The sequence below is a fragment of the Lissotriton helveticus genome, chromosome 6 (assembly GCF_964261635.1).
Source record: "Lissotriton helveticus chromosome 6, aLisHel1.1, whole genome shotgun sequence".
Classification (NCBI taxonomy): domain Eukaryota; kingdom Metazoa; phylum Chordata; class Amphibia; order Caudata; family Salamandridae; genus Lissotriton; species Lissotriton helveticus.
In genome coordinates, this window is record NC_136067.1 from 501,229,432 (window position 1) to 501,257,407 (window position 27,976).

At 43.3% G+C, this 27,976-nt stretch overlaps 1 protein-coding gene and 1 pseudogene across 11 annotated transcripts in view; one reads left to right on the top strand and one right to left on the bottom strand.

The window, feature by feature from the left end:
* The window catches only part of MLIP (muscular LMNA interacting protein), a 1,868,253-nt gene that overhangs the window by 1,523,372 nt on the left and 316,905 nt on the right, over window positions 1-27,976 (top strand). The gene's annotated exons all lie outside the window — the stretch shown is intronic.
* LOC144762367 (actin-related protein 10 pseudogene) lies at window positions 11,403-27,341 on the bottom strand (annotated as a pseudogene).

A 27,976-nucleotide genomic window follows, 5' to 3' on the forward strand; every position in this document is an offset into this window, starting at 1 on the left:
CAACCGCGACAAAAGTTGTTCATGACACACGGTGTCAAAGGCCGCGGAGAGATCTAATAGTACCAGGGCGCTAGGTGTTTTTGTATCTGCCCGGCTCCTCAATTCATCCAGAATTGATATCATGACAAGTTCCGTGCTATGGTTAGCACGGAACCCTGCCTGATTGGCCTCCAGCAGGTTGTTACTCTCCAGATGTTTTGAGAGCGATACCAACACATGCTGCTCAATTACCTTAGCCAGAAAAGGCAACTGGGAGATGGGACGAAAGTTCTTTAGACACTTTGTGTCCGAACCAGGTTTTTTTAATAAAGGGATCAGTCGAGCCTCTTTAAATGCTAGAGGGACCTGTCCTGTGTAAAGAGAAGTATTCAGTAAGTGCAAGACTTCTTCTTCGATGCCCGGTAGTGCTAGCTTGAATACTTCAGACGGGCATGGATCCACCAATGAACCGGATTTAACTCGGTCCGTAATCTTGATCAGTTCCTGCTTTACAATTGAAGGGAACTCGGCTAACGGAGTGAGAACCGGCGGAACAGTGTAGTCAGGTGGGCTAGGACAATCGAGGGGTATAGTTGCAGCGATTTCTCCCAGAATGTCGGAGATCTTGCTCACAAAGAAGTCCTGGAACCTCTGACAATCCTGCTGGGTGAACTCAGTGCTTTGCTCTTTGTTTGTCCTGAGTTCTGACAAAACCCGAAAGATTTCCTTCTGTGGATTCCTAGCTGCAACTATTCTCTCCTCGAAAAAAACCGCCTTTCTGGTTTGGATGGCTGATTTGTAAGTCGCCAGGGAAGACCTATAGTCTTTCTTGGCAGTGGCGTCATACTCCTTCCGCCATGCACGTTCTTTCCTCCTCACCCCACGTTTCATGTCACGTAGGGAGTCGTTATACCAAGGGGCCCCAGCTCCCCTATCCACCTTCTTCACCCTACGAAGGGGTGCCACCAACTCAATGGCTCTCCCCAATTTGTGGTGGAGATGTCCGCAAAGGGCATCAACGTTGGCGTCCCGCTCCTTTATCGGCGGAGACTGTTGTAAGAAAGACCTCATTCTCTCTCCATCAAGATTTCTCCATTTCCGGGCCATTTTCCAACCTTCCCCCAACTTGGGCGAGAGGCCGTTCAGCAGGATTTTACATCTTATTAAGGAATGATCAGACCAAACGCATGGCAAGATCTCTGTAACATCCTGGACTGGCATAGTAGTCCAGATTAGGTCAAGCATATGTCCCTTCTCATGAGTCGGTCCATTCACCTGCTGAGTAAAGTCCAGGGAGGAAATTGCCTCCTCAATTAGTAGTGCTTGACCTTCTTTAGGGGATTTCTCCCAATGGTAATTAAAGTCTCCGACGACAATCATTTTATCGTATCTCGACCGCAAATCCTGAAGCAGTCTAGTAAACAGCACAGGGAAATCCGGCAAAGCCCCAGGCGGGCGGTATACCACCAAGAACACCACACACGCCGCCCCCTGTCTGAGTTTGACTCCTAGGATCTCTGCGCCCCCCAAGGTTTCTGATAGGAATCTTTCAGCGCGGAGACGTGCTTGATAGAGAAGAGCTACTCCCCCTCCTTTTTTGGCTCCCTCCCTATTAAAGTAGAGTGCCAAAAAATTGTCTGGTAGGGCCGCCACTAAATCCGGCACTGAACAATCCTCCAACCACGTTTCCGTAAGTGCAAGGGCATCCAGCTCCCCGTCTTCCAATAATGAGAAGACCTCCAGCTTATGTCCCTGCAGAGAACGCGTGTTCAGAAGACCGAACTTTAAAACATGAGCATTGGCGTGGCGCAACCGCGCTGTGGTACTCCTAGGAGAACTCAACAAGCCCTCCCGAACCATCACATGCATACAGCTCTGATCAGGTTGAGATTTACCACAATTAAGCTCCATTAGCTCACCTCTGGAGTAAGACAAGATTGGACCAGGGGTTCTGGCCCCGGGCCCCGGATGGTCACTGATGGGCAAAGATGGGCTCGCCTCTGGCGAGCCTCCGGCGTGCCTATGGCGCGCCCGCTGCGCGTTACCGCTGCGCGACATCGGGGAACGTTTAAGTAGCACCCAATCGTGCTATGGCTTTGCAAGAGCAAGAGCTATACCGCCAACAAAGATGGCGTCCCTTTCCGGCACTTCCCCTCCCAAGATGGCGCCTAACCCCCAACTAACGAGCCGCCAAACAGCGGTGCAACTTCCAAAAATTAAATGCGAGTGTGTCCTAACAAGCCCCGCTATTCATAAGCACATTCCAAAGCTTACCCTTTAAAAATACGCAAATAAAAGCGCACAGGACCGCGCTGCAAGCGCCGAACATGTAGCGCAGTTTAAAATAGATTTTCCAGTTCAATAAATGTCCACGGGTCAATGGCAGTAGTTGGAAATTAATTTGAGCAACAAGCGCAGCAGCAGCAGAGTATCGAGTGATGCCTCGCCTACACTAGCGCTTACCTGGACAGAACGAGCGCCTGCTGTAGTCCACTTAAGTAGCACCCAATCGTGCTATGGCTTTGCAAGAGCAAGAGCTATACCGCCAACAAAGATGGCGTCCCTTTCCGGCACTTCCCCTCCCAAGATGGCGCCTAACCCCCAACTAACGAGCCGCCAAACAGCGGTGCAACTTCCAAAAATTAAATGCGAGTGTGTCCTAACAAGCCCCGCTATTCATAAGCACATTCCAAAGCTTACCCTTTAAAAATACGCAAATAAAAGCGCACAGGACCGCGCTGCAAGCGCCGAGCATGTAGCGCAGTTTAAAATAGATTTTCCAGTTCAATAAATGTCCACGGGTCAATGGCAGTAGTTGGAAATTAATTTGAGCAACAAGCGCAGCAGCAGCAGAGTATCGAGTGATGCCTCGCCTACACTAGCGCTTACCTGGACAGTTATCTCACAGTGCACTATTCTAAGACAAAGCTAACATGGAGGGTCTGCCTCTGAAGGGTGATTATGCGCCAAACAGGGGTGTGTTAAGGGAAACCAGTAGGACCCTTCTTCTTAGTTAGACCAAACTGGTTCTGGAACGAGCTCATCCTCCCATTTGACTGATGCCAAACTGGCTATGGATGGCCTATGGGACAAAAGGCTTCTCTTCCCCAGGTCTTCCTTTACACTTAACTATTAATGGCAGGCCTCATCCTTTTCCTTCTTATGTCAAGTAAGTTCCTGAACACTCCCCAGCTGCCCATTCTGAACTGATATCTATCACATACCTAACTGCCAGATTTTATTGTGAAAAGGCCTAAGCCATTGTTTCTGCTATGGGAGCTGTTTTTGCATCCCATTAAGGGTGGTCACTGGCAGAACCTTCTGTTAATGTTAATTAGCCTAGTCTAGCGGAGTTTCAGGCAGGTAAAGTGTAACATTTATAAATTCCTTTTCCTAAATATTTACTAATAATCCACTTCACCATTGTATTAGATTTTTTAAAATCACTCACTAAATATAAAAAATAATGGTTTAATCTCATCTGTAGTATATTCCAATCCAAAGTTAGCAGACATATGATTGTATTCTGCACTTTAATATTTCTAGCAGCAAAGCTACAGCCATTCACAGTAAAAATAGGTTTTGGAGGCTAATCACTGTAGGTGCATGCCAAATTCAAATTATTTCATGTACCACACATGTTGTCTTATTTAATATTAAGAAGTAGAGTTCTTTCCTGCTAAAAAGGGCAATTTTGAAAGTTTTAAAAGCTGTAGGATCAAGATACACAGATGCCTGAAGTCATATTTTCCTGATGACTGTAATGTAGTGCACAATAAGTGCTGCAGTCTACAGAAGACAATTAGATTTCCATGGCACTGGTGTATTTTCCTGCACCATATACTATGGCCTTAGGGTAAAGTTATGTCAACTGGCTTTAGCCAATTGTACCATGTTTTAGGTGTCAGAGCACATACACTATGGCCTGTACAGCAGAGCTCCACTGGACAGAGTTAAAATAAAACAGCAATACCAGTCAGCAAAAATGGGGGTGGCCACATAAAAGTGCCACTCACTCACACAAATACCCCATAACACTACAATATATTGCATCTTGAAAGAGTTATTTCCAAAAGAGTTCTCATGTACATAAAGGAATGCAGAATATGTTACTGGTTAGCATGAGTATTGCACTCAATATATCATAAATGCATGAAATACAAAACAGTCCCAATATGCATTTTATATCACCTAGATCATAATGCCAAGATCACTCATGTGCCCAATTTTAAGGTATCTAAAGAGGTGGGGATGACGTTGCAGAGAGGCCAATGCTACATAGCCACAACAATGATGTGGAAAAATTTTAGAAACTTGAATTAGCCCAAATGCTATAGCTTCGAAGTTCAAATGAGCTCATATTTAAATGAAAAAGCAACTCATCTAGAAAGCTCAATCCAACCAGTTCCAAATTCATGAGAAAGTCACTGCAATGTTACTGGGAACCAGCAGTGACAATGAGTTTTTATGTGGTAGAGAAACTTGTAAGGCTGACAGTTACCATACCATCGAGTTGAAGTCCATTTGCTACTGAGATTGTGGCTGATGGTATGGTCATATACTTAGGCCAGTCAGAGCCCTTAAATACATCACATGTTGGATATCACAGCTTGATCTGATATAGCTGTGACACTTGCTAATGATGATATAGCTATTGAAATATGACTCTCTTTCGAAACATACCGCCATGGTGAAATATCGTGGGCTGCTTTGATGTAACTGTAAACTATGGCCCTAATTTCGATGCTATTATGGTAATAGGACTGTCCGACAAGGAGTAGGAGCACCCTGCATTAGGATGTGACCATCAGCACCACGGTGGGAACAAGCCCTTTATTATTGTGGCCTGTGCTGGGGGTCAGAAATGGGCCGCAACACAGGCTGCAATGATAAAGGACATGTAAGCAAAGAACCATGCACCTCGTTCCAGGCACCACATGGTGCCTGGCACAAGGTGCATGGATGTTTGGGGGTACCTCAGGCGCCCACCAGGCCTCATACCGGAGGCCACGGAGGGACAGGGGTCCTGCTAGGGGCCCCCAAGTCAGTTTCCGGCAGCCTTTTAATGGCTGTCAGCCTATCATTGAAAGACTGTCAGAAAGGGACATCTTAATCCGTATGCCAGTGCCTGAGCAGGCACCACCCTTATTCCCACCAATGGTCCAATGGGCTCCTTGAATCCTTTGGAATAGCCAGTCGGTCCCTCCGCAGCTGCCACCGACTACCGAGCATCATAATGCCGTGATCGGACTTTGGCAGCAGATGTTGGTCAAACTGCAACCAACAGGCCATCGGTTGCGATCCGACCGACATCATAATCAGCCCCTATATTTCTATTCCTCTCTAAAAAATCAGGATACAGCAGGCCCTGAGGTTTGATGACTATTTCTTGCTTATTTCAAAATCACCTATAATAATTCCAAAAAATCCTGGATAGATTTGACACCATCTGCAGTCTTGGAGGTTTGAACATCAACATTCCTCCTATGAGTACTTGGTAGTCACCTGTACTGAAAAATGTAATTCACAACCACATATAACAAGGAGAAGGCTTAGGATAAAACAAACTTCTGGGGGTATTGTTAAAGTGCTCAATGGTTCATCCTTTGATCCCTTTTTTCCTGCATTATAAGTTTACAACTATCAGGCACTATGGTCAGTCTTATATTGTGCAGCACATTGGGGGCATTGGGATGTGTCTACTCTTAGGCAAGTGGAAAATCACTTCCAAGCAAGAGTTAACAGGTCTTCCCATTAGCACCCCGCTGCTCTCCCTACAGCTGGATATGGGGCAAAAAAAATTAATAGATTTGATTGGCCTAAGATCTATTTTATATTGGAAGAGAATTTGGTTTACCTCCGAACTGGTTGTTTATCAGTCAGGAACATTGGAGATATTACGCAGTGCGTGTGCCGATGCTATTCTGATGTTGAATTATGTGAAAGAATCTCTTTAAAATATCAATTTATGCGAGGTATAGGAAGCCCCCCCAGAAGCTAGTTTAGTTTTCAAGACTCAAACTAAGGGTCTTATTTACAAGCCCATTGCGCTGCTGGTGCATCACTTTTATTTACACACTGGGGGCGTAATGGGCTGCCCCATTTTTACAAGGTCATGTAAAATCCCCATGCATGACTTTTCATGTCCTTGTAAATATGTTTCCCTTTTGCCCATAACTCTGCTTGCAAGGGGTGTTCCATGGGTGTTGCTGTGGGTGTTCCCATGCAAAATCCATTCTGCAGCACGCATAGAAAGAGGAAAATGCCTTTGATGATTGTTTTTGCGCAGACAGGTGTCCATTCCTCCCCGCAGTGCAGGCACTCTTGCAAATTGACGCAAGGGTGTCTGGACTGGCGCACAGCTGCTGTTTGTGCACATGCGCATGGGAAAAGGACAGGAATGCGGTACATTCCTGCACTTTTCTTTTGGCACATGGTAGGACATCAGGAAGGCTTGCTGCACTGCCGTTGGTCAAAATATTGTACACGAGACACTAAGGGCCAGATGTAGGTGGCCCATTACCGGTCGTAACGGCCGAATTCGGCCGTTACCGACCGGTAATTGGATTTTGAGATGTAGGGCATGCATTTACAGAATCGGTATTTTACCGAATCTGCATTTACCGATTCGGTAAAATTACCGAATCGGTAAATACAGACTCGGTAAAATACCGATTCTGTAAATGCAGATGTAGCTGGCACATGTCAGAGTGCCACAGGGCTTTAAGAATCGGTATTTTAACACCCAATCCAATTGGGTGGTAAAATACCGAATCCAGGTGTGCATGCACACGTGTGCATTCACACCTGTGCCATGTGACACACAGACATGCCCTCAGGGCATGTCTGTGTGCCACATGGCGCACATGCCTATTTTTGGGGTGCCAGAGGGTGTGAAAGTGACACCCCCTGCACCCTTGCTAAAATCGGTATTTACCGATTCTGTAATTACAGAATCGGTATTGCTATACCTACATCTCCCCCCCTCTATTTTACCACCTCTTAAATACCGATTCGTTATGAAGCGGTATTTAAGAGGTGGTAAATTAAAATTACCTACATCTGGCCCTAAGAATGCATATTGGCAGCATAAGTTGAGTTTGTTGTAAAACCAGTCTAATCTAGGATCTTTGACCATGGCATTACTCCAATACTCAGACAGCTATGAGCTACAGCAATTATTGGATGAAATCAAGCCGGTAACTGCAGGGAAATTGTATTTGCAGTTAAGATATGGGTCCTTCCCTCTTTCCTAGCCAGGTGAGGGGATGCATTGGGGCCCTGTGCTGAGCAATGTGTATCTTGTTCTGAAGCCAATTAAACAATTGAGCATGTTTTGTTCTTTTGCCCAGTGTATTTAGGCTTCAGGAGACTGTGCACACGTTGAAATTCGGACGCATAGAGAGGCTTTGAGATTTTTAAAAAGCGACACTAGCCTGTGTGTAGTATTTTCGGTCTCACAGTATCTATTGACTGTGTGGAGGGTTAGGCAAAATACCATAAAAAATACACTTCCCAATGTGTAAGGTGAAAACAATCAAATGAGTATATTTTATGACTACGTTTTTATAGCGTCATTACATTTTTATCATTCTGATTTTAATGATGTGTTATGTTTAATTGCATATATCAATTTGTATCTTGCTTTTACATTTGATTATTGCATGGTATTTTGTATCTAATTGTAATGGGTTTGATCTTCGATGGCATAATGCTGAATAAAGTTTTGTGTGAAACAGCAATATTTCTGTTTCAGTGGATCTAATACTAAAACCTTCATACTTCAAAGATTGTTACAATAGTAGCATATTTCATCAAGTTTTGATGTCCAAGTCATCAAATTCAGGGTATGAAATCTAATCTTTCAGTGAGCCCTTCAAAGTCAGTTTTAATTATTTATTTATATATTTATTTTTAGTCCTCATACCTTCTCAAATCTCAAAAGTAAGTACCCTGCATGCTGTGATGACCCTTGTGCTAGCGGATTGGACTAGCTTCTTCAAGCAACAAAGCACTCTTTATTGGGCTCCTTCTCGTTTGACTTGCTTCCTATGCCCGATGCTATAGGACGATGTAATCATTGGACCAGTCACTTTACCAAAGTACTTGGGGGCAGATTTACAAGCCCCTTGCGCCTCTTTTGCGCCACCGTTGCGTCACTTTTGTGACGCAGCGGCGGCGCAAAAGATGCACCATGGTGCGGGGTATTAACAACGTGACGCATTTGTGAGATGCATCATGTTGTAAAGCCCTGCGCCATAAGGAGGCGTTCCTGCGCGGGGGGGGCGTTCCTGCGCAGGAACGCCTCCTAAAAGTTGCTGAGTGAAATCTACAAGATTTCACTCAGTCACTTTTAGGCCAATGCTGCATCAAAACCCTGCGCCTGCTTGAAGCAGGCGTAAGGATTGATGCAGCATTTGAAGGATAGGGCACCCTAGAGCCTTGCTGGAGCTGCATCGCACTTGCGATGCAACTCCAGCAATGCGCCACTTTTACGGCACAGATGCGTGATGCATCTGTGCCGTTTTTGCCTCATGGTGCGCCGCATTGTAAATGCGGCGCATCCATTGTGGCGGAGGCATGGAGCACAATAAGTGGCACATCCCTGCTGATATGCAGGGATGCGCCACTTATTGTAAATATGCCCCGAGTAGGTCCCATGCAGCGCCACTAGCAGCACTTCTTGATTCTCTCTTGTCCACCTTTTCAAAGAAGGCCACTGAGCTTCTCCACTCCTGCCACGAAGGGGCAGAGCTTTGGATCCATCATTTACAAATTTTCCATCTCGCTATGAGAATTAGGTGGGACATCAAGTGTCTTTGTTTCACATTAAGACACAAACCCTTTAAGTCTTGCTGCCTTATCCCAAACATAATTAAATCCGTGTTTACCTCCACCTCGGTTCCCATCACATCAGAAAAAGTATTACCTACAGCAAGCCAAACTTCTTTAAGCTTTGAACAAGGGGCAAACATATGCATGTCATCTGCATCAGTTCTTCCACACAGCCTACATTTGGAGTCACCATTTCTTTTTAAATTTTCACAACTTTTTGGGGTCCTATAGATTCTGTGTAGAGTGAAAAAATGGCTCTTCCTTAATGCAGCAGATTTAACTTTCATATAAAATTTAGATAGAGATGCTTGCCATAATTCTTCCAGTTCAACATCCGGCAAGTATCCCTCCCATGCCGATAAAGGCACTCTCATCTTTTTGTTGGTCTCTGTGAGTAGATGTGAGTACCAAAATGCCACTTCCTTTCTCCTGTCCCATGAGTTTTGAAGATCCATTTCCATTTGATTTGGGTTTTCACCTATCCAGTCCTGATTTTTTCATCCATGAATTTACTTGAAATATTTTTAAATCTTGAGATTCTCCCTTCAGTCCTGTAGTTCCAATACTCCCAAGTCAGGTTAGGATCTGCATCTAACAACTGACCCCATCTACATATACCGCTCCATCTCAAAGGATCTGTGAAAGAATCTAGCATAAATTACTGAGTGCCTGGGGAGTCCCATATGTATCACAACTTACTATAATATGTGATACCCAAGATGGATCTAACTTCAAAATAAATTTTAGCCGCTACTTGGAGGCACTTTAATCTGACCCTCTTAAAGTATTTTGGGATCCCAAATTTATACAGGAAGCCTTCCACATGTAATTCACAAAGCATTGCTCTATACATTCTACCTCCTAAAGTCTCGTCTGGACAAGATAGTAACATTATATTATTTTTAAGTTGGAAGGCCCAACAGTATATTCGTAGGTCGGGAAGCCCTAACCCCCATGTTCTAGTCTTCCTCCTCAACTTCTTCCAGGAAAGATGCACGCCCTTATTGGCCCAGACAAAAGACGTTATTTTCCCTTGTTGAGCTAAAATGCTTATTTTCTCAAAAGTTAAGGGGATATTATCAAACAAAAAAGTAACTTTATGTGAATATGTGAATATTCTTTATTAGAAAAAAACAAACAGCTCTGGGGACATTTTCTACTGTGGGGCAAGAAAAAACACAAGTATCATTAAGAATCAGCCATGGTTCGTTTTTTGGACTTTCGTGGCACAAACTCCCTTTGGAGATATGGAACATTTCAGCCCCCTCTCAGCTCCAGAAAAAAAATGAAAACTTGGCTTTTTAATCAAAACTATGGACGTCCCTCAGTTAGGTTCACACCTCGGATGCATAGCGCCGGGACATTTTCCGGTGTAACAGAGCGCTTTATAAATGCCAGTTACATTACATAAAATACTACACAATATGTTCGCCGCATCTTTGATAGTACATATAAAGTAATAATCGGTAGGGCATGTTTCTCCACTGCTGTAGCAACTCTGACCTCCTCACTATTCGGCAGAGGCCTGCTTCGAATAGACTTTTGGATTGGAATATATAACAGAGGACACATCATTCCTGTGCTAATGGACTGTGCGGCTATGCCAACAAAGGTGCATCAGTGCAATGGTTTTATTATTTAGGTCATGTTACAAGAATGGCTATGTTTTTTTTAATTTGTGCTAAATTTTAGTTGCAGTTGCAAAAGAAACAATCGTTTGCAATAACACGTAACAAAATATGTGCTCAATAGATGATTACTCAATGAACCGCAAAGTAGTACTTTTCTAGAATACAGTAATACACGTTTTGAGAACAGAAACAACAAATGCCACCATAAACCACACAAACCTTGAAAGGAGCCCTTTTGTATTAAAATTGCAAGGTAGCATAAAAAGGCAATGAGAGTTACCGTGAAGTGCACAATGGCCTTCTGCTATTGAGTACAGCACATATTGGGTTGGTGTTAGTGTTATGACATACGTTGCATATATTAATGTATGGTTAAAGAGTACTGTCCGAATACAAGAGTAGAAATAAATAACTTTGGGCCACCATTCAACATGCACTTTTACGTGCTCAGTTCAACTTCATCCTGCTTCTCAGAATATCTAATACAAGCTGGAAAATATAAAAACACTATAATTTAAAGTGTCAAGCTTTGTATAAAAATCTGTGCTGCAACGCAAGACTTTTCAAAGGATCCGACCACGTATATTGTTAAGAAAAACTTTATTCAGTCTTCTCAGCCAGTTGGATTTTGCTAGAAGTTTAATACATATCTTTAGTGGTGGTGCTGCATGTGTTTTTTTGTACAGACGTTCACTTGTCTGGAAAAGACCATGACAACGCACTGTTTATTGTGTGCTTTTTGAGCCATCACGAACAAGTTAATTTAATCAGGAAGACAGACCAGCACTAAAATAGAAAAAAAAACGTACAAACGTTTTCAGTGGAACCACAGGCTGAGCATGCAAGACTGATGTGTCATGACTAAACTAGGGGTGGGCGGAATTTGCGTAATTGCGTTACGCAAATCTCCATTTGCAGGATTCAAATTCATGAGATCCCAGCTCATCGCTACTTCAGCTATTTTTCTGTTGGAAAGGCTCTTTTCATCACAGGCGGTGGTGATTTACTATCATCAAACATAAGTTCCACATTTGAGTTTCTGATGTAGCACCAGTCAGGAATACGACCGGTCTGACTATAATATTCCTTTGAAATTGAGCGGCTGCCCAGGATGTCTTGTAGGGCTCCAAAGACAGCTCCTCCAAGCCATGCCACACAATTTGGCTTTGCAAGTGGATTGTTAATTCTGAAAGTCTTGGTTGCTAAAGCCTCTTTGTATTTAGTTTTTTCCACTAGATATCTGATCTCTGCCATTAATCTGTGTAGAAATCCAGGCAGCATTGCAGTGCCAACTATGATTACCAGATTTTCAGCAAACTGCTTCCTTGTATCTATTGGACACTGTACAAGAGAATCTAGTATTAAGGTTGCAACCGATTTCTCTTCAATATCCTGCTCAAAAAAGATTTCTATAACTGAATCTCTGATTGATCCATTAACATGCAACATCTTTTCCCCATCTAGAGGGTAGTCAACATCAAGAGGAGGTGCAGGACGCTGAGAACTGCCATCAATATTAAATTTTGCTGCTTGAATGTTCAGTCCACGTTGAAGGTCACTCACAAAACCTGTACGGACTTTAATGTCTTCAACGATGGCTTCTGGAACAGAACCCGTCACAGATGGAAGAGACTGTCCCTTTGCTGTGCCAGTATCAACAGTGCATTGCTCTAGTAGTTGATTTTCCGGCTCCTTGTGAATAGCCCTTCCACCTAGGGGAAGGGCTTCCCAGCAATTCAGAATTGGTATTCCTTCATAAATAGGCAACACCATACTTTCAATGAATATGCGTGGGGACTGCACTCGTGTATCAGATTTATCTTGCTTGTACGGTATGTGTTCAGCATATTCACAGTCCTGTACCATTGCTGAATTAATTACACGAGTCAATAGAGACATCAAATGGCTTGGAGCAAACAGAACTGATGGAACCTCGAAATATTTGAAAAGAACACTTGTCAGTGTTTCTTTAAAGTGGGAGGGGCACAGAACTGATTCTACAATGACCACACGCCTGAAGAAATATAAACCTCCCAAGGGGTTCACTGATACACCCAGTTCTTTTAACCAACAAAGAAGTGATTGGCACAGAAGCTGTAATATAAAAACAACATTTGTATTAACTTAAAATGAGGGAGACTATGTCACACAGTACCCTCGGGCCACTGTAGGAGGCATTCTAAGGAGTACAGAGAACAAGGGCCTTATATATGCATAGGTTTACATAGTCAGCATAAAACCAAGGGGAGGTCCTGGCACATACAAGAATACTTACTGACTAATATGGCTATACAAAAGTCGCTTCCTCAACAAAGTGGGAGGAGAGACATTGATCCTTACATCAGCAAGAATTGCCTGACAGTTCCATACTAGGAGCAGGTGCATTCTATCAGCTAGGCCTTTTTGAGCATGTGCAATGCTCTGAAAGAGGGAGAACGCACATGGCAAGCACATGGCTAACTACGATGACTGCCAAGTACAAAATGGCTTTCAGCTCATGCTAACAGTGATCCCTGCAATCTTTAACAGATAGTCATTTTAGCATGAGCTAAAAACATTCCAATGATCTCATAGGAACATAGAAAATATTTTGCACATTTATTTTAATGAATTCATCAATATCCTAATTCATTGATAGGTGGGCATTTTTCATTCTAAACATTTCATTAAGAGGGTATATGTAAGGTATAAGCAGGGGTACAAAGGGAACAAAGCATACAGATAGCAGGAGAGAGTAATGAATATTCTCACAAACAGAATTAAAAAAAAAATTCTAGCCCTAACCAAAAAGCAAATCATAGAACCATCTAGTCCAACTCTACGTAAAAAACATTTTGAGGGCTCCTATGCATTTCAGTGACTATCCATTTCAATTTCAGAATAGCCAACAGCACATATCTAATAAAAACATTTTCAATAGACTTTTCCAGTGTTCCTTTTATGAGGGCTAGAATATCAATCATTATATTTTTAGGAGGAGGGCAAAGTCGCATTTGTTTACTGCTCAGAAGGATGTTTCTCTCGCAAAAAAAACATTATACCTAATACAAATATTAAAGCAGTTAAACATATTATTACAAAAATAATCCTGGCTCCAAGGGACCAGGAGGACCACACAGGGTCATAGGAATTAGGACGAGGAGCCGCAAAGGGCTGCTCCTCCTCAAAAATGGGACGTCCGAATGGGTACATTACTAACAAAAAAATAAGTCCTTGGGGAAATTGAAGCCGCTGTACAACCAGCCAGAGGGGAGTCTTATTCCTGTGTCCATTTGAGCCTCACAGGCAGGCTCTTGTTGTTCCGATGGTGGAGCTGCACAACTCGCAAATCAGGAATCACAGCACAGTTTAAGGAGGAAAAGAAGTCTTTCTTTCAGGATAGGGCAATGACCCCCCAAGGCAAATGCCCTCAACTATCCTGTCCAGTGTCTCAGGCAGTGCACCAGTTTTCTTCACTTCAATCTAACAGGCACCAGAGACATAGCACCTGTACCCTAAACTCAAGTCCTTCCCTAACTTCTGTATTGCTCTATAGGCGCACTGCTCTTTTGTTGGGGCCACAGATTCTCCAGTGTGCCCAGGTATCTCTTGATCAACAAACAAAGGTGCAAACTTGCATTCACTTTGGGACCAGGATTCAGAAGCCTGATGCTAGGATCTCTGAAGCAACCCTTGTTTCAAAAGGCGTCACCTTAAGCGAAAGCCTCCTTGCCGTTCTGGTCGGCCTGTGACACTCTCAGCTGAGCATCAAAAACTTGATCCACGACTTCTCCTTTCTGATTTGTGACCCTGTCGTTCACCCAAGACAGTGGCAGGGGTGCACATTTCACACCCCAGTGCTTCCGCCATCACTGAGATAGATCCTAGTTGCCAGCAACGCCTGTGCTGGTTACCTTCATCTTTGCTTCAAGCTGGACTGGTGCTGACTCCCCAGGCTGGATCTAATGTCCGGGCCCTCTGGCAATGGTTGTAAGGCAGCACATATCTGTTGGTGGACAAAACAAAAGGTCTTTAGACAAAGCACAGAACTAATCTATCAACAGAGAGGATAGTCTCAGAATACTTCCCAGTCTTGGGACGCCCCATATATTAGCAAGGCACCCAAGAACCACTTCATCTATCTGAGAGTAAAAACCCTGGACCCATTACTCTATTTGAAGCAGCTAAGGAAGCCTGTGTTCATTTCCTAAATTCCGAGGAAAAGAGAAAAATAATACAGACACACTCCAAATCCTTACATCTGTATATTCCTATATTATTTATCTGAAAACCCTCAAGAAAAAAGGAAATGTTCTACACTTTTACTCATAGACTTTGCATTACTTGTACAGGACTGCAGACACTTCTAAAATGATTTCTCTTAATAAAAACACCTACATTGTACGCTTAGGACCATGCTCTCATGTTATAGGTGCAGCAGGAAAATCTAAAACTGCTAATTATTATTATTATTATTATTATTATAATTGCATTTATTGAGCGCGCAGCTACCCGGAGGTTTCCCGGCGCTAGTGAACAAACAAAAGGTAAGGTAAGCTGAGACGGATTGGGCACACATTTTAAGAATTAAAAAGCCAGGTCTTAATTCCCCTGCGGAATTTAGGATAACAGATTTCGGATCGCAGGGGTTGTGGCATGGAGTTCCATAAGGAAGGTGCTAGCAGCGCGAACGAGCGACCGCCCATTTTGGCTCTATTAAAGCGCGGAATTTGAAACTTATTTTGCGTAGAGGATCTCAGAGTGCGGGTAGGGACATAATCCTGTACCAAGGAGGACAAATATTTCGGGGCTTTACCAGATTTGATATGATGCATTATGCAGAGAGCTTTAAATTTCACTCGGCTCCCAATGCGCAGCCAGTGCAGCTTGCGCAGATGGACGGTGACCGAAGACCTGGCAGGCAGATTACAGATAAGGCGAATTGCCATGTTCTGAACCACCTGTAATTTCTTGGTGACCTCCTTGCAGGCACCCAGAAGAAGAATGTTCCCGTAGTCCATCCGTGAAGTGACAAGGGCCTGGACTACGGTCCTCAGGGTGTCAGCTGGAAGCATCCACGTGATCTTCCTCAGCCACCTTATGATGGTAGTGTCAATTTAACAGGGATTCGTATTACATAAAGAACTAAAAAACTCAACATAGTGGGTACATACATTTCTCCAGCAGAACATGTTCTGACAAACAAACTCCTATAAAACAATATGTTCTTCAAAAATGTTTGCTACGGATCACATGGGCGCCTTTCCTGCATTCTACTTTTCATGATCCAAACTATGCAACATCAGCTCTAATAAGGACTGTCAGTTCATTTACACGTACTAGCTAATAATAATGGTGTTATCACCTGAGAATTTTAGAACAAAAACTACCCACATCTTGTTCCCCTTAAAGGTCAAATAAGGGAACAGCAATCGAGACTACTCATCCTTTCATAATTTCATCAGACAGGATAGGTAGTGACATAGCATTTATATTTTATTCATTTTATTAATGCTAACAATTTTTAAAAACAGTATTAGTAATAAAATCTTTATTCGGGATTCATTTTCCATGAATGTATGTATAATGTATGTATAAAATATTTTATTACGCGCTCTGCTACTACAGAGTATCCTGGCGCGATATGTAATCTTAAACAGAGCCAAACCAGGTGAAGAAGAAAAGCAGCTAGATACTGAGTTTAAAAAGGTGGGTTTTTAGCCCCTTCTTGAATTCCGCCAGTGTGGCTGAGGATCGCAGAGAGAGCGGCAGGGCATTCCAAGACCGAGCTGCTTGGACAGAGATGGACTGACCACCCAATCTCACATATCTGACTTTATGCGTAAACATCAGAAGAAGATTAGCTGATCGAAGGGCACGGCGAGGAGTATAAAAAGTGAACCTCTTGTGCAAATATTGTGGTCCTTGTTGGTGCAGGGCTCGAAAGGCCAGGACCAGTGATTTGAACACAATACGATAAGCCACCGGAAGCCAGTGGAGCTTTCGGAGATGGGCAGAAGCGCTAGTTCTTCTCGGAAGATGGAATAAAAGTCGAACCGCCGCATTCTGAATGATCTGCATGCGATTAATGAGATATTTAGGGAGACCGCTAAAAAGGGCATTGGCATAATCCAGCCTTGATAAAATCAAAGCACGCAGAACCGTCTCTTTTGCTTCCCTATGAAGCAGCGGAAGGAACCTTTTGAGTGACTTGAGGGTCGCCAAACAAGTCGCAGTAAGTTGTTTTAGATGCGCTTCAAACTTAAGATCCGGTCCAAACCAGACCCCCAGGTTTTTAACCGGGCCTCCAGGAGAGCTGGGACAAGCAAAGTCAGGCGGCCATATAAGATCCTTAAAATTGTCCGGGAAGTTGCCATAAAACAGCAGCTCTGTCTTGTCCTCGTTGCATTTAAGCTGGGCTGAAACGAGCCACCGGAAGACATTGGACAAAGAAGAGCAGACGACCCTGGCATCTAAGCAATTCTTAGGCCAGGTAAACAACAGCTGCGTGTCGTCGGCATACGCCATTATTTTTGCTCCCCACTGCTCTGCCAGATGAATCAGCGGGGTCATATAAATTACCATAAAAGTATTATTACATTTCATTTACAAACATTATTAAAAAAGAGAACATTTCCAAATCATTACAGTTTAACTTCAAATTGATTAAGTAAAGCAATTTAGCTATTGTAATTATGAAAATTGACCCTTGACTTAAAAATGCATTTTAGGAAGGTACTGACGGCTTTACAGATGTGTTCTGAACTTAAAAATTGTAACCTCAACATTGCAGGGCGACATTTACGGAGTCCAAAAGTTTTCAGCAATGGGGTTAAGAAAAGTGTTCGATGGACAGAGTAATATTTACAAAACAAAACCGTATGTATTGTTGACTGTTCAGATATTCCATCACAAGGACAGGGGATTAAACTCTCATCCCAGCTGTTTCTATTTGGGAATGCTACTATCCTGTGAAAAATGTTCAATCTGAATCTCGTTAGCAGGAATCGTTCGAACTGCGAGCCAACATAGGTTAGGTATGGTTCCATCTCAATGGTCGTCATGACTGCCAAGGAATGCTGTACTGATGGTTTTTTGATCTCCTCAGTAATACGTAGTTCATCAAAGTGACTCAACGCCTTGGCCTTGAGCTCTTTCTTAGGAATTCTGGCTATAGTATCAGGATTATAGTAAAAGTCAGCCATTCCTAGATCAATGAGGAGATTTTTAACATACATTAGCCAGTCTATCCTTTGTACATGGTCAAGTTTCATACAATCTGCAATAATAGCTTTGGTTAAAGAATTCTTTGTTGAAACCCATATTCTACGCCATAGGAGTACAGGTTCAATTTTGGCCAAATCCTCAATGTGCGGTAGTCCCAGTTCTGTGTGAGATGCAAAAGTAGATACTCTTTTGGGTACTGACAATAAAAATCTTAAAAAGGTGTTCTCTGCAACCTGTAAGGGTTTTGTTTGTTTGTGGCCCCATAAGCCCGCCCCATAAAGTGCAATTGAGTGACACTTTGCTCTATATATTTGGAGAAGTTCAACTGGAGGTTTCTTCCCTAGTTTCTGGGCAAATTTCACGAGAGCAGCAATAGAGCGCAAAAGTTGGTGTTTGCGCGCTTCTATGGCCGCTCTCCAGTTGATCTTCCTGTCTATCATAATACCCAGATAGGGATATTGGGAAGTAGTTTCTAGTTTTACGTTATTTAGAAAAATGGGTTTTTCAGTTTTTTTTGCGCGTCCTGCTGTCATAACAAAAGTTTTCTTAATATTTATGAGGAGATCTAGATCACTCATAAATTTCGCGTAGCTATTCAACGATTTTTGTAGCTCGCGGGATGTACGTGCTATGATTACCGCGTCGTCTGCGTATAAGAGCGCAGGGATCAGTCGATCTTTGACGCGGGGCAGGTCCTGGCCCCCCCGTAGCATCTCTACCTCTAGGCCGTTGGTATAGAGGGAGAAGAGAAAGGGGGCCAGGACGCATCCTTGCCTGACGCCGCGCTCTACTGGGAAGAAATCTGTCAATTCGCCCCGGACACCATATCGGACTCTCGCCGAAGCGTTAGAGTAGAGCTCTCTAAGAAAGGTCACTAGGGCCTCATCAATTCCCATTTTTATCAAGACTGTCCAGAGTTTTGCATGGCTGACGCAATCAAAGGCAGCAGAGAGGTCCACATATACCATGTAGAACCTCTCGCGCTTTGCTAGAACATACTTTCCCATCAATAAAGCCAGATTAAGGGCTTGTTCTGTTGTTCCGTGGCCCTCTCGGAAGCCAAACTGGATGTCCGAGAGGGACCCGGTCTCGTCCACCCACTCCTGCAGACGCTGGAGAACCACTCTGCCCAGTGCCTTCTCCAGTGAGTCCAGGAGGGAGATTGGACGGTAGCAGGTTGTTTCCTCCCTGTTTCCCTTCTTGAAGATTGGGACCAAAATTGATTGGGTCCAAGATATGGGCAACCCACAGGCCATTGCTGCATCAAACACCCTTTTTATTATTGGTGCCCAAAGTTCTAATCTAAATTTTAAAAAATCTACTGTAACCCCATCCGGGCCTGGAGCTTTTCTACTCTTACTAGCGTTTAGTGCGTTTATTACCTCAGATTGATCGACTGTCACTGGAATTGGGAAGGAATTAACCTTGTTTACATTATCATTTTTCCCATCATCGTCTGCTACTGGTGGTTTGGAGAAAATCCTGGAAAAATGGTTTATCCAAGATTGTCCCTCAATGGCAACATCGAGGGTTGGTTGATCTGTTGAGTCTATCAGGAAAGGTGCTTTGACAACTTTCCAAAATTGGTCTGTGTTTTTATTTAATGAGCTTTCATGAAGCTGATCCCATAGCGCCTTTTTCAGCTCTTCTTTTCTCATTTTACAGGCCAATTTATAGGCTATTCTCAGGTTCCTAACCCTCTCTTTATCTCTTTTCGGTTGTGATAGTGCTTTCTTTAGTTTTTTATGGGCTACTGTGCAATCATGATTAAACCAACTATTTCTTTTTTCTTTAGTCCCTTTCTGTTTTACAGTAAGGTAATCATTTACTTTACCCAAGATTGTATTGAAATGGGATAAGACTTCGTCGTTAGGTACCTCCATATCTAAGCACCTCAGAATGTCTATTTGTGCTGCCTTTACTACCTTACTTGTCAAGAGATTTGGGTCGATCTTCCCCCACCCAAGGGTAAAGCCATTTGTTCTTGTAAGCTGGATATTATTCTGGGAGAGGGTAGACATTAGGATTTGGGCTGATAGCTGCGATTGATCCAGAGTTAGATCAAAAATTAAGGCTGAGTGGTCACTTAGTGTGTTGGTTTTCACTCCGAAATTCACAATCTTACTTTCAAGGGTCGCTGTGGTGAGAATGTAGTCGATTGTAGTTGCACTACCCCTACGAAGATATGTAGGGTCAAGCTTCCCTAGTAAAGGGTTTATTTGGTTCAGTATTGTTAGATCCAAAGTCGACATGGACTCATTTAGGAAATCTCCCACCACTGAGTGAGAGAAGTGGATTGTTTGCTCCTCCATTCCGTGACCCAAACCGCAGATGTTACTATTGTATTTTTTGCATGGGTGGAGGTTAAAATCACCACCCAAGATGATGCTCGATGGTTCCACCCCTGGGATAAGTTTCATATCAGTACTTAGCTTTTTCCGAAGTGCACCCAGTGTTTTTAATCTATCATTTTCCGCCAAGTTGTCATAGAGATTGACTAAAAGGATAATCCTATTTGTATTAAATGACAGTCTCAGAATCTGATAGTGGGTCTCTAAGCTAATTGGAGTAATGACCAAACCAACTATTGTGTTCGATATATAAGTAGTCAGCCCGCCTTTAGGTCTCCCATGGGTTCCTGCAATCCCTGGTGAAAAAAAGGTTTTATATCCTATCAGGTGCATTTCTTTAGTGAGCCAGGTCTCCTGTAAGGCTATAATTTGAGGATCATTACCAAACTCTAAGAGACTTCCAGACAGGATTTTTTCACGAAGGCCAGCACAGTTCCAGAACATGATATGGATTTTTTGTTCTCTCATGGATCTATGTGTGGTTTTTATAGACCTCTCTATAGTATTTTGCGGACTACCCAACGCCTCCCCGTTGTGCTCCTCCCTGGATGGAATAAGTCGAACAGTGTTCTTATCTCCTCTGGTTAAGTTGACCCTAACCCTCTCTGGTGGTTGATTAATTTTTGTCGGAGGGGGTTGATCATCTATGCTGTGGGTTCGACCCATGTTTTCTGAAGAAATATCACCACATGAAGTACCCTCTTTCAGCCCAGGGCAGACTTTGAGTTTGGTATTAAGTCAATCCAGTCCGTCTAGGTCGCTAAATGCCGAATAATGGTTAAAGGTTGGGATGTTGAAATCTAGAAATGATGTTTGATGATTATTATACAGATTGCCCCAGTGTGGATGGGGGTAAGATTGTTGAAATAGATGACTAGAAAAGTGATTCTGGATAGGTTGGTGGCGTACTTCTCTCCACTCCGGGCGGTGTCTGCTCGTTTGAGATTGTCTGAGATTGGTTAGCAGTTCTCGTGGATAGAAGTAATTAACGTAGTGGGTGGAGATAATATCTCCGCCCATGGGCGCATACCAGTCACCTAGTGTTCTGACCACCCTATGATCCTTAAAGTTAATAATTATAACATCTCTCTTTTTATCCTTTGGCCTCGAACCCACCCACACCGCTCGCCTTACTGACAGGATTTCTCCGTTTATGTGTGCGGGAAGGGGTCTATTCTGCCTCAGCCAGTAGATGGTTTTGTTTTTTAGTGCGTGGTAATTTTCTCTTACCCCTTCTACTAGCTCTGGGATGCCTGTCAAGATGATCGTATATGGAGCTGAGTCCGGGGGTAGGTCTACTGTTCTACGTGTTGATCTTTTTGAATATTGCATTGGCTGCCCCCCCGAATCCCTGTTTGATGAGTTATTTGTAGGCAGACTAGGTTTTGCTATTGGTAATGGGAGGTTCGATTGGGTTAGATTACTTGTCACAGGAAGGATTGGAGCTAAAACATGTGTAGAGTGAGGTGATGATTTAGTAAGTTTAGTGGTAGTTTTAGTAGTTTTAGTAATTGGGGCCTGGAGCGGGTCAGCCGTGGGGGGATGTAGATGGGAGTTATCTATGATCACCAATGGAGGGTCTGGGTTACGTTGTACAACTTGTGAAGTAGAACATGAGGTAGAAGAGGGTTTGGAGTCAACGGATCTATCCCGACTGGTAACAGCTGCTTTTAGACTGGTCAGTGTGGCTTCTAAAATAGTGAGCCTTATTTCCACCTTTTTTATAGAGTCACTAATAGGGAGAAGCAGAGATCTGAGCAGAAATTCAAGGTTGCCAGTGGAAATTGAGGGTGGTAATTCATTTGTTGAGATGATCATTGGAGTTTCCGCAGCGTCAGGAATATGGAGAACTCCAGCCAGAGGAGAAATATGCACTTTGTCCGCTATTTGATCATCCTTTGGTGGTAGCTTTGGGCCTTTTCCGAAGTCAGAATGGGAGATTTTTTTTGGGCGTGCCCTCCCCTCGTTTTTCTTCTTCGCTTGTTAGGTGGGGGGGCATAAGGCTTTGCTTCGGGACGTACTTTTTGTTTGCTTTTCCCGATAGTGACTGATTTACTCAATAAAGTAGGTTGTGAGATCAAGTCAATCGGGTCACTGCTAAGGCTGATTGAATCAATCACCATAGGCGGTTGCTCTGTCGGTGAACTACGGGGAGTAGTAAGGTTTCTGAGGAGGAGCGGAACGCCCTCCTCTGATGATAGACCCTCGCCGACAGAGAGGGATTCGCTGTCTTGGGGAGTAGAAAAATCAATTAATGGTCTATTTTTCAGGCTTTCGATCGATCGACGGCGTTCAGCCCTGCGCTCGGCCATTGAGGAGTCTTTGTCCCCACCTCCTGGTGTTCGAGCAAAGTACACATCCAGTGTCCTATTTTTAGTTGTACCCCCCACCTTTACCGTGGGCCCCTCGGGGGGTGATGATGGCATGTCCAGTATGTGCTGTCCCTTGGTAAGGTTAACGGCAATTTAGGCAAGAGGGAGGGCCCAGCCCAGGCTCCTCAGGCCTCTGAGGGCCACAGAGGGCCCGCGTTTTTTTCCCGGGCTTCGCCCCGGGCGCTCCCGCGCGCTCCCGTGCGCTCCCGCGCAGCGTGCAATGTCAATTCTTATAGGTGAGCTTTTGAGGCGATTGGGCTGGGCGGGGCGGTCAGGGAGAGCAGGCCAGCTGGATTCGGCCTGAACAACCCGGGACTCCTGGGAGATTGAGTCCAGGTTGAAGCTCGCAGCCCTGTCACACACCCGACACCCAGCAGATGGCGGCCTCGGAAACCCTCCTCCAACGACGCGGGACCCGCGGAGCAGGTTCCGCTAGGCGTAGACTCTGGTCCGTAGGAAACAGCAGGTGAGAAAATGGCACAAAGAATCCCGAGGCAAGCCGGTAACAGCGGCTTTTGAGGCGATTGGGCTGGGCGGGGCGGTCAGGGAGAGCGGGCCAGCTGGATTCGGCCTGAACAACCCGGGACTCCTGGGAGATTGAGTCCGGGTTGAAGCTCGCAGCCCTGTCACACACCCGACACCCAGCAGATGGCGGCCTCGGAAACCCTCCTCCAACGACGCGGGACCCGCGGAGCGGGTTCCGCTAGGCGTAGGCTCTGGTCCGTAGGAAACAGCAGGTGAGAAAATGGCACAAAGAATCCCGAGGCAAGCCGGTAACAGCGGCTTTTGAGGCGATTGGGCTGGGCGGGGCGGTCAGGGAGAGCGGGCCAGGTGGATTCGGCCTGAACAACCCGGGACTCCTGGGAGATTGAGTCCGGGTTGAAGCTCGCAGCCCTGTCACACACCCGACACCCAGCAGATGGCGGCCTCGGAAACCCTCCTCCAACGACGCGGGACCCGCTGAGCGGGTTCCGTTAGGCGTAGGCTCTGGTCCGTAGGAAACAGCAGGTGAGAAAATGGCACAAAGAATCCCCAACAGTATTACTGAATAGCCAATTAAATGTCTCATGGCTATTTCACAGACAGCTTAGACAGGCTAAGAGAAGTGAGAAAAAAAGAGAGAGAAAACATAAATTTGCCTACCCTTAATTTGTAGAGGAGCTAAACTCCTTCCCCCATTTCGACAGTAGGAAAGGCTGAAACAGGTTTTACTTCTGTCGACACCATCTACTTCTATTTGCGACAGAGCTATTCTCTGAATCAGAATCAGACAAATACCATTATATTTCCTCCTGTTCATATGAGTACACAAAAACTTGCTTTTGCCAAAAATAGTATGAAAACTTCTCTTTCTCAACCTGCGCTGCCATCTCATCTTTCAAAAGGTCAATGTGTCAAAGCAAACCTTGCACGGAGCCCTGCTGGGCTGGTAAATGCAGATCTCGACCTTTAACCCTTACCAGCTGTCATATTTTGTGCAAGGCTTTCCATGAGGCTTTCCAATTCAAAGTGACCCTGGAGACTGATAGCTGAAAAGCAGTCCTATTCCATTCCTGTTTGCCAGTAATTTAGAGGTACGTTTAAGAACTTGTGCTGGGTTTTTACATTTAGTGTCATTTGTGTGCAGTGTGCCGTGTGCTTTCGTAGCAGTATAGAGGTCAGCTGTTCATTCTATACTTATATGTGTGCATTTACTGAAACTTAAGATCAGTTTGAAAACTGCTCTAAGTGGCAGAACTGCTTTTAAACAGTGGATTTTACCCAATTTCGACTTTGGTGCTTGGGGTACTTAAAATGAATAACCTACAATGTTTTGGCATGTTAGTCATCCCTAGAATGTCCACTACATATCCCAGAGATGGGGGATCAGAAATGTATAAGGTACTCCCTTATAAAAATTAGTTTTGTACACCTGGGTAAAGAGACATTTTCCCCCCTATTGCGGTAAAGCGCTGCTTAAATTCAACTTTAATGCTAGGAGTTAACAGCATGATTATTAGGCAGTATAGAGATAAAAAAGCGTTTTTAGTGTCCCCTATTTTTAATTTAAAAAAATTTATGTAATCAAAATGATTTTTTTTTTAATAACACCAACCCTTTTGATTGTTTGACGTATGAAAAGCAAGCCTCATTCCTTTCCTATCATATTTAAACGCAGTCATTTATAACCCTAAGCACAGAAGTCTTACTTGAAACATGAAAATCCTGCACCACTTTTTAAAGGACAGTTATTATTTAACATCAAAACCACTGATGTGCTTACGTAAAAAGGCATTACGAAAGGAAATTCCTATTAATCTTTTCTCTTTTATCCAAAATAATGAAACAGTTTTTTGTAACTTTTAAAATCATGCAAGCCTGTGTACCAGGTTTACACTCACTTAAAATCTAGTTGACTCAGCATTTTCCCCTCATTAGCCTGCAGTCAGAAATAGCCATGTGCTATTGACGTAGCTATTGCTGTGACCAGCAGGTGTCGAGTTCTGCACCTTTCTCAGGAGAAAAAAACCTTTTTCTGTATTTGTAATGTCTTGACAGAGTTTAATCCCCATTTGTTGTGTTAGACAGATTCTTCTCAGTGAGACAGTTTAAACAGAGATGTTGGAAAGCTTTTGTTTTCACTGGTGCTGAAAGTAAGAACGTCACAGTCTATTAAAAAACTGAGGCATTTCAAGGTGGTCAAAATCTATTGTTCTATTATGTCGTGGTTAGTTCAGCAACAACCAATTTACTCAGATGATGTGAATGCCTTTTAATATCTAATACAATGTATCTAAGGTAACTGCTGTAACATTATGTTTTTTAGTCGTAACATTTTGTTTTTTAGTCATAATTATTACAAAGTACACAATTTTGTTTTTGAGGCCTATTTTATTCCTATTGAATGTGAATTCTATTTTTATCTTTAGCATTGTGGCAATTTGCACACATGTATAGTTTCTTACTCTGTCAATTTAATAGTAGCATGCAGCTATTTCGCATATGGTATATAATTCATGTCTGGATTTTGTATTTAATATGTAATTGACTAAATGACATTTTGCATAACAGAATGATGACAACAAAAAAAAACAGAATGATGACAACAAAAAAACAAAATACACATTGAGCTAATTCCAGACATTTACAAAAGGGGGTCATACACTCAGAAAACACAATACAGCATTATCCCTTGGATTCACTAAAGGATATCTGAAATACAGCATGTGTATAAATTCCTTTAAGTATGAATACAACTCTTTTGTATTGATATTGTACTGAACAACTTTAATAGGCTTTGGAAATTCAGGTTTCCTTATTTCACTCGGTATAATACATTGTGGCCCAGTTTCACCAGCAAATCCACACTTGTTGAAGGCTTCCCTCATGTCTCTAATGACAGGGGTATCCTCACCTCCATTTCCCAGTCCCTCATACAGCGGTATCTTTACTGTGCTCTTGATAGGCCTACCTAAATATAACTTTAGGCAGAAAGGACATTTTTGCCAAATGTATTCACCCATAAATAGACAGTGGGAGATTCTGCCATCATTTTAACAATGTTCCTACTTCCTGGCTCGTCTTCTCAAAATTTAATGTGTCAAGTTTCCCTTTATCTCTGGTTATGTCTATCCCCAGCTATCTCATGTCCGTTGCACTTTTTATACACTTCTTATTTTCCCTTCGTTTTGATTCCACACCATTATATTGTTTTTTCCTCATTGACTTTATATCCTGAAAGGGCACTAAATCCTCTTGCCTCGGCTGTTAGTTGGGGTACAGCTGAGTATTAGATCATCCGCGTATAGCGCAATCTTCCTGGAAAAAGCGTCAAACTTAAATGCATTTATTCCCTCATTCAGTCTCAAACAGCCTAATATACATCTCAAAAAGTATGGGTGAAAGAAGACAACCTTGTCTAGTCTCCCTTTCTATCTTCACAGAGGGTGATAGGCTTTTATTCACTAAAATATGGACTGATGGGCTTCTATAAATCTTCTCTAGTGTACCTATCATTAATTTACCCATTCAGAAATAATCCATTACCGCCATAAGATAGCTCCAGTTAATCCAGTCAAATGGCTTTGCAGCATCTACAGTCACAACAGCGAGGGGGAGACCCTTTGTTGTAGCTAAATCAATGGTACCAATCAGGGAATGATTCAACTCTCTCAGGCTTCTACCGGGTATAAAACCTTTTTGGGCTTCATGTATTAGATGCCCAACTACCTTGTTTATACATGCTACAAATATACTAGTAAAGATTTTATAATCGGCATTGAATAGAGGGCTAGGACGGAATCATTGACATTAAAGAGGGTTTTTCCAGGCTTTGAAATTAACATTATGAAAGCATCATTCTATGACTCTGGTATTGGCATACCCTCTACCAGGATAGAGTTGAACAGTTTGTTCCAGATTGGAACAATCTCATACGCAATTAAAGAGCAGATTTCACTGGGAATTGTATCGGGACCTGCTGCCTTGCCTTTATTTTCTTAACAGCAATCAGAATCTCGCTGCCCATTATTTCCTAGGATAGATAAACCTGCTGTTCCGGAGTCAATTTAGGAAGTTGCATTTTCTGGAGCCATGCATCAATGTCTGCTCTGCTTGTTACAAGGTCCTTCATATATAGATCCTGAAAGACCTCCCTAAAAACCTCTCTTATCTTACTACCATCTTTGGTGGTATGCCCGATATTATCAACTTTAATCCTCCTAACATAATTTTGGTTCCTCTCTTGCCTTGCACGCCAACAATTTTCTACAGCACTCCCCCTGCACTATATCTCTAGCTCTACTTACTCCCCATTGTTGCCGAACCTTTTCTTCCATCTTGACTCTAAATTTCATCTGCAGTTCTTCAGTCACCTTCCTATCCTCTTCACTTAAAGCTTCACTCTTCAGCACCTTTTCTAAACCCCCTATCTTTTCCTCCAGACTAGAAAATGTGCTTCTCTCCTCCCTTGCCCAATTCACCGACATACCTTCGAGTGCCCCCCTTAACCAAGCTTTGTATGTGTTCCATACTACATTCAGGGGCATCGATGACAAGCTCAAAGAAAGACATTTTTCTGAGTTGTGGGCCAATTCTGCCACCACCCACTCCTGTAGCAGGATCCTTCTATTAACGCCTTAACCGCAGCGGTTTTTCCGCCACGGTGCGGGCGTTCTAAAGGGTGGGCGGGGCCGCATCAGACATTGGACGTGTGCAGCACCAGGGAGGTAGCGCTCTCGACATCCAACAGCCGACGGCAGCATGCAATGGGTTAATTATCCATCTCCTAGGGCTCCATGATTCATGTAGTTCAAATTTAAGAAGAATTGCTGCAGGATCTGAAAGGTATTGGAGAGATGCTCTATTCTCACCACTTTCTCCACTTCCTTCCTATCCATAAAATATTAATCTAGCCTGGAGTAATGACTAATTGTTTTCTTGTTGTTCCCTTTAACTCTACGAAAAACCTCACATAAGTTATAATTTTCCTCTCGCCCTAAAATTATGGGGCTTTGAAATCGACCAGAGTCGAAAAGATATTTGCCAGATGTGAACTATCATCTGTGTTTGGGCTGGAGTAACTCACTATCATACATAAGTGACTTATTTTAACTCTACCATG